The 9,515-nt window shown below is 49.1% G+C and overlaps 1 long non-coding RNA gene across 1 annotated transcript; it reads left to right on the top strand.

Moving 5' to 3' along the window:
• The first annotated feature begins 254 nt into the window (after nt 1-254).
• On the top strand, nt 255-8,669 carry LOC143415008 (uncharacterized). Its single transcript, XR_013095617.1, has 2 exons — nt 255-1,308; nt 8,179-8,669. It is a non-coding gene; the product is annotated as an uncharacterized LOC143415008 (long non-coding RNA).
• The last annotated feature ends 846 nt before the right edge of the window (nt 8,670-9,515 follow it).

Here is a 9,515-nt window from a genome sequence, read left to right as displayed (position 1 = left end):
CGGGCCGCCAGCCGAGGAGGAGCTCAGCGAGCGGGAGCCGGAGCTCAGCGGGCCGCCAGCCGAGGAGGAGCTCAGCGAGCGGGAGCCGGAGCTCAGCGGGCCGCCAGCCGAGGAGGAGCTCAGCGAGCGGGAGCCGGAGCAGCTCAGCGAGCGGGAGCCGGAGCAGCTCAGCGAGCGGGAGCCGGAGCAGCTCAGCGAACCACCAGCAGAGGAGCTCGGCGAGCGGAGGGAACAACCGGCGCTGCCAGTGTAACGATGTAAAAGAATGGATATGGTTTTGTTGTTGTTAAATTCCTGTTAAACTTGGGATCGCAACCATGGGTTTATTTTGGAACTTTTATTTTGAAAATCCGCAGCGGAAGTCTGCTACTGGTAAACGGGCTACCCCCTAAGCCTATCGTTAGTAGCAATGAAGCTTTCGCTGTGGTAAGTTCCTCTCCGTCCGCTCTCACAGAGCATGAGTTTAAAACATATTTGAAAATCCTCATTGAAGCTAATATGACAGTGCACTAACTGCATGAACTGCCCATACGGTAGTACTTGAGTAGATTTCAGGTTTATGACCGTGTTTTGCAGTTAATAGATTAGACGGTAAGAAAAATGGACACGTGGAGCTAGCGGCTAACAGCTAGAGGAGGCTGTCGTGTCTAATAATTTTGAAACTTCTCTCAATAGTTTGGGCGGAATCCTGTTGCTGAAACCCATGGTTATTCATGTCCCATGTTATTGCAGGTATGTGTACTTTGAAACATGTATATGGTTGAGCTGCAGGCTAATTCTGTTTAAGACATATTGCTTATTAAGTTTGCCCAGTAGATGGCAGCATTGTTCCATTTACTATTGTACGTAAAAGGGAATTTTGGCTTTGGTTTATTTATATTTACATGAATGTGCATTTAAGTGAATTAATTTTTCTTTTGTTATCTAAACCACAACGCAGTAATGTTTCTATTTTATTTTCCGTGATAAGTATTGTTGCCATTTTATTTTTCAATCAATATTTGTTTTTATTTATTTGGGAAAACTAAGAGTTCCACTATACGATCATAAGCCTATAGTTAGTAGCAATGAAGCTTTCGCTGTGTTTGGGCGGAATCCTGTTGCTGAAACCCATGGTTATTCATGTCCCATGTTATTGCAGGGGAATAAATCGCGCCTGAGCTCTACCCACTTCGAGTCCAGAGAGTTTTATTCACACAGCGCTGGAAAGAGAAGCTGACCAGGGGTTACATTGGTGCCGTGAGCCGTCAATCGAGTGTTTGGACGGTGGACTCCTCTCAGCAACGTGGGCCAGTTTCAGCGCTGCACGTTTGTGATTCATTGTTGTTCTTTCTGACACATTTTTTTTAAAAAGGAGCATATATAGCATTTTTGTTTTATTCTAGTTGTTGTGATGGACATCACAGAGGAGGGATCGAGTACTCCTAATGTTGTTGGTAGGGGTAGGGGGTTGTTATGTTCCCCTTTGCGTTTGCGTTATGACACTCCTGTTAGTGGGCGTGGTTTTGTTAGGGGGGATAGTCAGGGGATCCCAGGGCCCCAGTCCAGTGAAGGGGTTGTTGTCCCTCCCCCTAGCCATGTGTCACACACGTCTCAGAACAACAGTTCACCTTCTCCTAACCCAGATACTATTGCCACGGAGATTGTGAGTCAGATGGGGGATGTGATCCAACTGGTTGGTCAGAGAGTAGCGCAGAGTATCTTAACCCAGCTCAGCCCGTCTGCTAGTACCCCCTTACCTGCACCTACGGCCACACCTTTCCATGCTGTGTCATCTACATCTGCTGTTGATGCTGCGCCGGTGCAATTTGTGTCCCACAGGAAGCTTAAGGACCCACCATGCTTTAGAGGGGATGGTTCTGATCTCATTTCTGTGAGAGAGTGGGAGGATCTGATGAGAGCCTTTATAAAGCTGGGGAGTCTGAGACCCGAAGAACAGGCTGAGGAGATTCTTGTTCATTTGAGAGGCAAGGCTAAGGATGTGGTCCAGGTTGGCATTAGAAACAGTGTCGTAGATGTCACACGTGATCCTGAGGCTATTTTTGGAATCCTGAGGAGACACTTTGACTCTGCTCAGTGCTCACCTCTTCCACTGGCAGACTTCTACACCACTCTCCCAGAGAAAGGCGAAAGTGCATTCGATTACTGGCTTAGGCTGCACCGTGCTGTTGATCTTGCTGTTGAGCGCCTGAAGGAACGAGGACAGGCATTGGGTAGCCCCAGCACTGAGGTCACCCGAATGTTCATCAAAAACTGTCCCTCCCCTGAGCTTGCCATGATCTTTAGATCAAAGACAATTGATCAATGGACAGCCAATGAGGTCCAGGAAATCCTGTGTGAGTCCCACTCTGGAGGAACGTTGAACTCAAGCAGCACGACGGCCGAGAGAGTTGCAGTGAATACGCAGCAGATATCAACAACGTTGCCTGTCCAGCCAACAGAGAAGCACATTCAGCCACAGTCGACAGATTCAGCTGCTTTGGAGCGGCTCATAGGCATGCTTGAGAAGGTTCTTCTGCAAAGATCCTTTCAGCCTGGTTTGACCACACGGCCTAACTCCAGACGTTCCAGGATTGAGGGCCTACATGATAAGCCCTGCTCCGTCTGTCATGATATGTCGCACACAGCTTTCATGCACTGCCGAGATCACAAACTCTGTTTTCTGTGCCACTCACCTGACCACACCAGGCGTGCCTGTCCTGGATCCTCGTCGTCTTCTGCCCCTCGACGGTCGGAAAACTAGTTGATCCACATTTGAGGGAGGAAAGTGTGGATCATCTGAGTGACTCTCCCACTTGCGACAGCGATGACCTGGGATCCATGTATGAATCTCTGTGCTCCACTTCGCCACCTGGTACGACAGTTGTCTTCCAAATGACGCAAAGAATTAAGAAATCTGACAGTTTGTTTTATACGACTGTGGGGACTGTGGGCGGAGTTTCACTGAGAGCCATGATCGACAGTGGCTCTATGTCGTGCTCTATTAGTGAGGCTACTGCTACGCGGCTTTTACAGTCCTGCCCTGATCTGAAGCTCGAACCAGCTAATGACATTGTTGTTGTTGGTGCTGGGGGCCACCAGTTCCAACCTAAAGCAGTTTGTGATTTGGAAGTGACTCTTTATGGTTTCAAGCTGCTCATCCCCACGCTGGTTATTCCAGGCCAAAGTGACGACATGATTATTGGCAGTAACGCTATTAAGTCGTTGATTCATGTAATGAAGAATACGGATGAGTATTGGAGGCTTGTATCTATTTCAGGTGATGTCACCAATGATGACTGTAGACAGTTTTTATCCATGCTTTCCAATGTTGAGCGTTGGCGAGGAGGGGCGGTGCCTGATAAGATTGGCACAGTGAAGTTGAGACAGCGTGTTACGCTGGAACCCCTTCAGGAACACCTTGTGTGGGGTAAATTACCTCCCTCTTCACCTCTATCAGCAGGCTGCACTGTTATTGTTGAGCCTACACAGTCACGGTGTAGACCCAGAGACATCCTGGTTGGCCGCTCCGTCTCATCATTGTGGGGTGACAAATGGGTTCCTCTCAAGGTGATTAACCCCAGCAACAAGCGTGTGATTCTGAGGAAGAACTGTAAAATCGCTGATGTCTACCCCTGTGTCGCAGTTGAAGAGCTGTCTCCCCCTGAAAAGATCATGTCTAACAGCCACTCTTTTGAACAGGGTTCTGTTCCCATAAGGTCTGTTGAACAAAGGAAGGAACTCTTGCACAGACTAGGACTACAAGACTTGGACTTAGACAGTTGTGAGGTGTCTGACAGATGGAAAGATCAGCTTCTGCAGCTTGTGGAAAAGTATGAGTCTATCTTTTCTAAGGATAAAATGGACTGTGGAGAAGCTACCGATTTTGTCCACAAAATACACCTTGTGGATGAGAAGCCTTTTCGTTTGCCTTATCGCAGAGTACCGCCGAGTCAGTATGAGAAGCTAAGAACTGCTCTGAATGAGATGGAAGAAAGGGACATAATCCGGAAGTCGAACAGTGAGTATGCGTCGCCGCTGGTCTTGGTGTGGAAGAAGGATGGCAGCCTGCGCATTTGCACTGATTTCAGATGGCTCAATGCAAAGACTGTTAAAGACGCGCACCCGCTGCCACACCAAGCCGACGCCCTGGCTGCTCTCAGTGGAAATGTTCTCTTTTCAACAATGGATTTGACCTCTGGATTTTACAATGTGCCTCTCTACGAGCCTCACAAGAAATACACAGCATTCTCCTCGCCCTTTGGTCTCCATGAGTACAACCGGATGCCTCAGGGCCTGTCGAACAGTCCGGCGACATTCATGAGAATGATGATGTCGATCTTTGGTGACGAGAATTTCAGCAGCTTGCTTTGTTACTTGGACGACTTGATGGTGTTTGCGCCTGACGAGGCAACTGCCCTTCAGCGTCTTGAGATGGTCTTCTCTCGGTTGAGGAGTCACAACCTTAAACTGGCCCCTAAGAAATGCCATCTTCTTAAGAGGTCAGTTAGATTTCTTGGACATGTCATTTGTGCGGATGGTGTGAGAACTGATCCGGACAAGGTTAACACCATTACCAACATCAGGGAAGAACAGCTTATGGAGAGCGATGGTGTGACTCCCTCCCAGAAGAAGATCCGGTCCTTCTTAGGAATGATCCTCTATTACCAACATTTCATCCCTGATTGTTCTGCGAAGGCCAAGCCCTTGTTCAGGTTACTTTCGGGACGACAGGCAATTCCCCATGGGAGGAAAGGAAAGAAGCTCAGGAAGCAACCCTCTGCCAAACCATCTCTGACACCAAGTGACTGGACATCAGCATGTCGCACATCATTTCAAACGCTCAAGATGGAACTAGTTAATGTTGTCACCCTGGCTCATCCCAACTTTAGTGAGCCTTTCATCCTGGCGGTTGATGCCTCCTTTGATGGCATCGGGGCAGTACTCTCACAGGTTTCTCCTGGCGAGACAGTGGCTCGACCTGTTGCCTTTGCCAGCAAGACATTGTCACGGTCTCAGATGAACTACCCAGCGCACAGACTAGAGTTCTTGGCGCTTAAATGGGCCGTGTGTGACAAGTTCAGCCACTGGCTGAAAGGAAGGCACTTCACTGCTTGGACAGACAATAACCCCTTGTCCTACATCTTGACAAAGCCACGTTTAGATGCTTGTGAGCAGAGATGGGTGGCGAAGCTCGCGGCATATGATTTTGATCTAAAGTATGTGCCAGGGGTTAGAAATACAGTTGCTGATGCGTTGAGCCGTGAACCATTTGTCGAGTCATGTATTGGTCATCGTTTGCTGAAAGAACCTTATGTTGCCCTGCTAGATGAGGTCAACGGGGTTGTGAGAGGTACTGTGCAGGATGCTTTTCGGCTGACTAACAACTGCCACATTGTTCAAGACACAGAGCCAGACTCACCAGACTCTGTTTCTGAGTGCGACCTTCAGAGCGAGAGGGGTTCGATCGATGCTGATGAGGTGTCAGCTGTGCTGAGTGCGCAGTGTGACCATGGTTTGACCAATGTCAACCCACCTTTATCACAGCTCCCTGAGGTGGACCCGGTCGTTCCTCTTCCCCAAAGCCAGCTCTCGAGCCTTCAGCAACAAGATCAGGCAATAAACAGAGTCCTTTTCTATGTGCGAAGAAAAAGGAAGGCTACGAGGCGAGAAGCAGCTTCAGAACCAGGTGGTGTTGGTGGACTTCTCAGGCAGTGGAAGAAGCTTAAAGTACAGAACGGCATCCTGTACAGGGTGATAAGGCATCACCGCTTGAGTAGAAAGATTTTTCAGTTTGTTGTTCCTGATAGCCTGAAGGTTCAAGTCCTCCTCAGCCTTCATGATAATGCAGGCCATCAGGGCCAGGCACGAACACTTTCCCTCGCCCGTGAGAGGTTTTTCTGGGTCGGGATGGAGAGAGACATAACCAACCATGTTCGACAGTGTGAGAGATGTGTGGTTGGAAAAACACCTGAACCTCATGCCTGTGCACCACTAGAGAACATCCAGACGTCAGAGCCGATGGAGCTAGTGTGCATAGACTTTTGGACTGCTGAGCTCAGCGATAATAAGAAAGTGGATGTCCTGGTCGTAACCGATCATTTCTCCAAGATGGCACATGCCTTCCCCTGCCGAAACCAGTCTGCAAAACATGTCGCACGCAGGTTGTGGGATGATTTCTTTTGTGTTTATGGCTTTCCCAAGAGGATTCATTCGGATCAGGGATCAAACTTTGAGAGCAGACTGTTGAAGGACCTCTTAGAGATGGCAGGTGTGCAGAAATCGCATACTACGCCATATCATCCTATGGGCAATGGGGTCACTGAACGGTTCAACAGGACACTTGGGAATATGCTGAGGACTCTCCCTTCTACAGCCAAGGCTAGGTGGCCTCAGATGTTACGCACTCTCACGTTCTGCTACAATTGCACAGTGCATGAGACGACTGGTTTGGCCCCCTTTTATGTCATGTTTGGGCGAGTCCCACGCCTCCCTGTTGACATGATGTTCCAACATGTGCTGCAAAATGATGATGTGATCAGCCACCATGAGTTTGTCTCACGGTTGCGGAAAGACCTGTTTGATGCCTCACAGATTGCCCAGAACCACGCTTTTCACGAGCAAGCGCGCCATGCCAGACTCTACAACCGCAAAGTCAAAGGCTCACCTCTGGCTGTAGGTGATAGAGTGTTGTTGGCCAATCGTGGTGAAAGGGGAAAAAGAAAGTTAGCCGACAAGTGGGATCCCACGCCTTATGATGTTGTGTCAGTTAGGTCCGGGATCAATGTGTACAGGATAAGAGAGAGCCACACAGGCAAGGAAAGAGTTGTACACAGGAACCTCCTTCTCCCTGTTAACTTCCTGGGCTTAGGTGTGGAAGGGAGTCTGGCCTCCCGTGCTGACTTGGACGGAGGGAACCCGAACAGTGGAGATGACCAAGGGTCTGTGAGGTCAACACAGATGGATCATCATGACAGGACACTGGACTGGCTGCTGAAAATGCCAGAGATACAGGGTCTCGCTAATGAGCCGGTGGAAGTTGAAGGTTCCCTCGACGTGGGACACCATTCTCTCTGCGTTGTGGACCCCAGCAGTGGCTCTATCGCAGCGGAGGACCCACCCCCTGAAGTTAATGCTGAAGTGTTTGAAAACTCCATTAGTGAATTCCCCTTGCCTGCTCCCGTGATCAGTGATGCTGCTCTCCGTCAAGGCTCTGAACCTGTTGCCGTGGCTCCTGTGGTTCCCATGGCTGATGTTGACTTAGATCTTGCTATTTGCACACAGCCTCAGACTATTCAGGCGGGCATGGATGGGCTAGCTATCACTAGGTATGGGAGAAGTGTTAGGCCTCCCAAGAGACTGATTTGTGAGATGGCAGCGCAGAAAGTTGAGGAAACTTCTTCTGTTTCAGGGTCAGTTTTTGCATTTCTGACTAGTATGTTTTAGCTCTGAGGGAATTGACTTGGTTTCATGTATCTTTCGACTTATTTTTTTTGTGTGGTCCAGGATGTGATTTGGAGTATTATTTCGGGTGCTCTTATATGTGATGTTAAGGAGGTGTAGGTGGCATCTTCTCTAGTCTGTTGAAGGTATTGGGCTTGGTACCACCCAATGTCTCGACACTTTTATATAAAAGGATTCTGTATCGACAATGATTAATATTAGTGTATCGATTTTACCCCGAAGCACCTGCTGTTCATAGTTCTTTTGTTTCTGGCCCTTGATACTCCCTTGAACTGGTTTGGAGTTTAACAGAATTTAAGGGGGGTGTATGTAACGATGTAAAAGAATGGATATGGTTTTGTTGTTGTTAAATTCCTGTTAAACTTGGGATCGCAACCATGGGTTTATTTTGGAACTTTTATTTTGAAAATCCGCAGCGGAAGTCTGCTACTGGTAAACGGGCTACCCCCTAAGCCTATCGTTAGTAGCAATGAAGCTTTCGCTGTGGTAAGTTCCTCTCCGTCCGCTCTCACAGAGCATGAGTTTAAAACATATTTGAAAATCCTCATTGAAGCTAATATGACAGTGCACTAACTGCATGAACTGCCCATACGGTAGTACTTGAGTAGATTTCAGGTTTATGACCGTGTTTTGCAGTTAATAGATTAGACGGTAAGAAAAATGGACACGTGGAGCTAGCGGCTAACAGCTAGAGGAGGCTGTCGTGTCTAATAATTTTGAAACTTCTCTCAATAGTTTGGGCGGAATCCTGTTGCTGAAACCCATGGTTATTCATGTCCCATGTTATTGCAGGTATGTGTACTTTGAAACATGTATATGGTTGAGCTGCAGGCTAATTCTGTTTAAGACATATTGCTTATTAAGTTTGCCCAGTAGATGGCAGCATTGTTCCATTTACTATTGTACGTAAAAGGGAATTTTGGCTTTGGTTTATTTATATTTACATGAATGTGCATTTAAGTGAATTAATTTTTCTTTTGTTATCTAAACCACAACGCAGTAATGTTTCTATTTTATTTTCCGTGATAAGTATTGTTGCCATTTTATTTTTCAATCAATATTTGTTTTTATTTATTTGGGAAAACTAAGAGTTCCACTATACGATCATAAGCCTATAGTTAGTAGCAATGAAGCTTTCGCTGTGTTTGGGCGGAATCCTGTTGCTGAAACCCATGGTTATTCATGTCCCATGTTATTGCAGGGGAATAAATCGCGCCTGAGCTCTACCCACTTCGAGTCCAGAGAGTTTTATTCACACAGCGCTGGAAAGAGAAGCTGACCAGGGGTTACACCAGCAGCCGAGGAGGAGCTCTCGCTGCCAGCAGCCGAGGAGGGACCCGCTCAGCCGGAGCCGGAGATCAGCGGACCGGAGGGACCTCCACGTCTAGCGCGGCCTCCTCGCCATCTACGTCCGGTGCGTCCACGTCAGCGATCGGCGCGTCATGGACCTGGTGCCACGCCTTGCTGTTGCTCACCGGAGCAGCGCCGCCGCCACCGGACCCGTGGCAGGCCACCAGAACCGTTCCGCCGCCACCGGAGGAGCAGTTCCGCCGCCACCGGACCCGTGGCAGGCCGCCAGAACCGTTCCGCCGCCACCGGACCCGTGGCAGGCCGCCGGAGGAGCAGCGCCGCTGCCACCGGACCCGTGGCAGGCCCCCTGAACTGTTTTGCTGCTGCTGCCGGACCCGGGGCCGTCCGCCGGAGCTGCTACGTCGCCGCCGTTGGGCTCGAGGTAGGCCCCCTGAACTCTTTTGTTATGTTGATGGGCCGCCTGAGACTGTTTTGTGGCATTTTTTCTTTTTGTTGCTCCGCTGCGGGATGCGCGGTCGGACTCTGGGACTGTGACCTTGGGGGGGTTGTTTTCTTTGGGGGTTTTTGCTTGTTTTGGTTCTGCCCTCCGTCCTGGACCTCCCGCCGCCCGCCCTGGGTTGGTTGTACTGTTTTTGGTTTGTGTTTTTGGGTCGTCGGGAGCCGACCCTTAGAGGGGGGGTACTGTCGGGGTCCTGGGACTGGGCGACCCAGGATCCCTGGGCAGTCATGGACCTGTGTATTATTATTATTATTATTATTAT

Source organism: Maylandia zebra, linkage group LG23, assembly GCF_041146795.1.
Source record: "Maylandia zebra isolate NMK-2024a linkage group LG23, Mzebra_GT3a, whole genome shotgun sequence".
NCBI lineage: Eukaryota > Metazoa > Chordata > Actinopteri > Cichliformes > Cichlidae > Maylandia > Maylandia zebra.
Note: the sequence above shows the minus strand (reverse complement) of the source record. Positions and strands in the feature narration are given on the sequence as shown.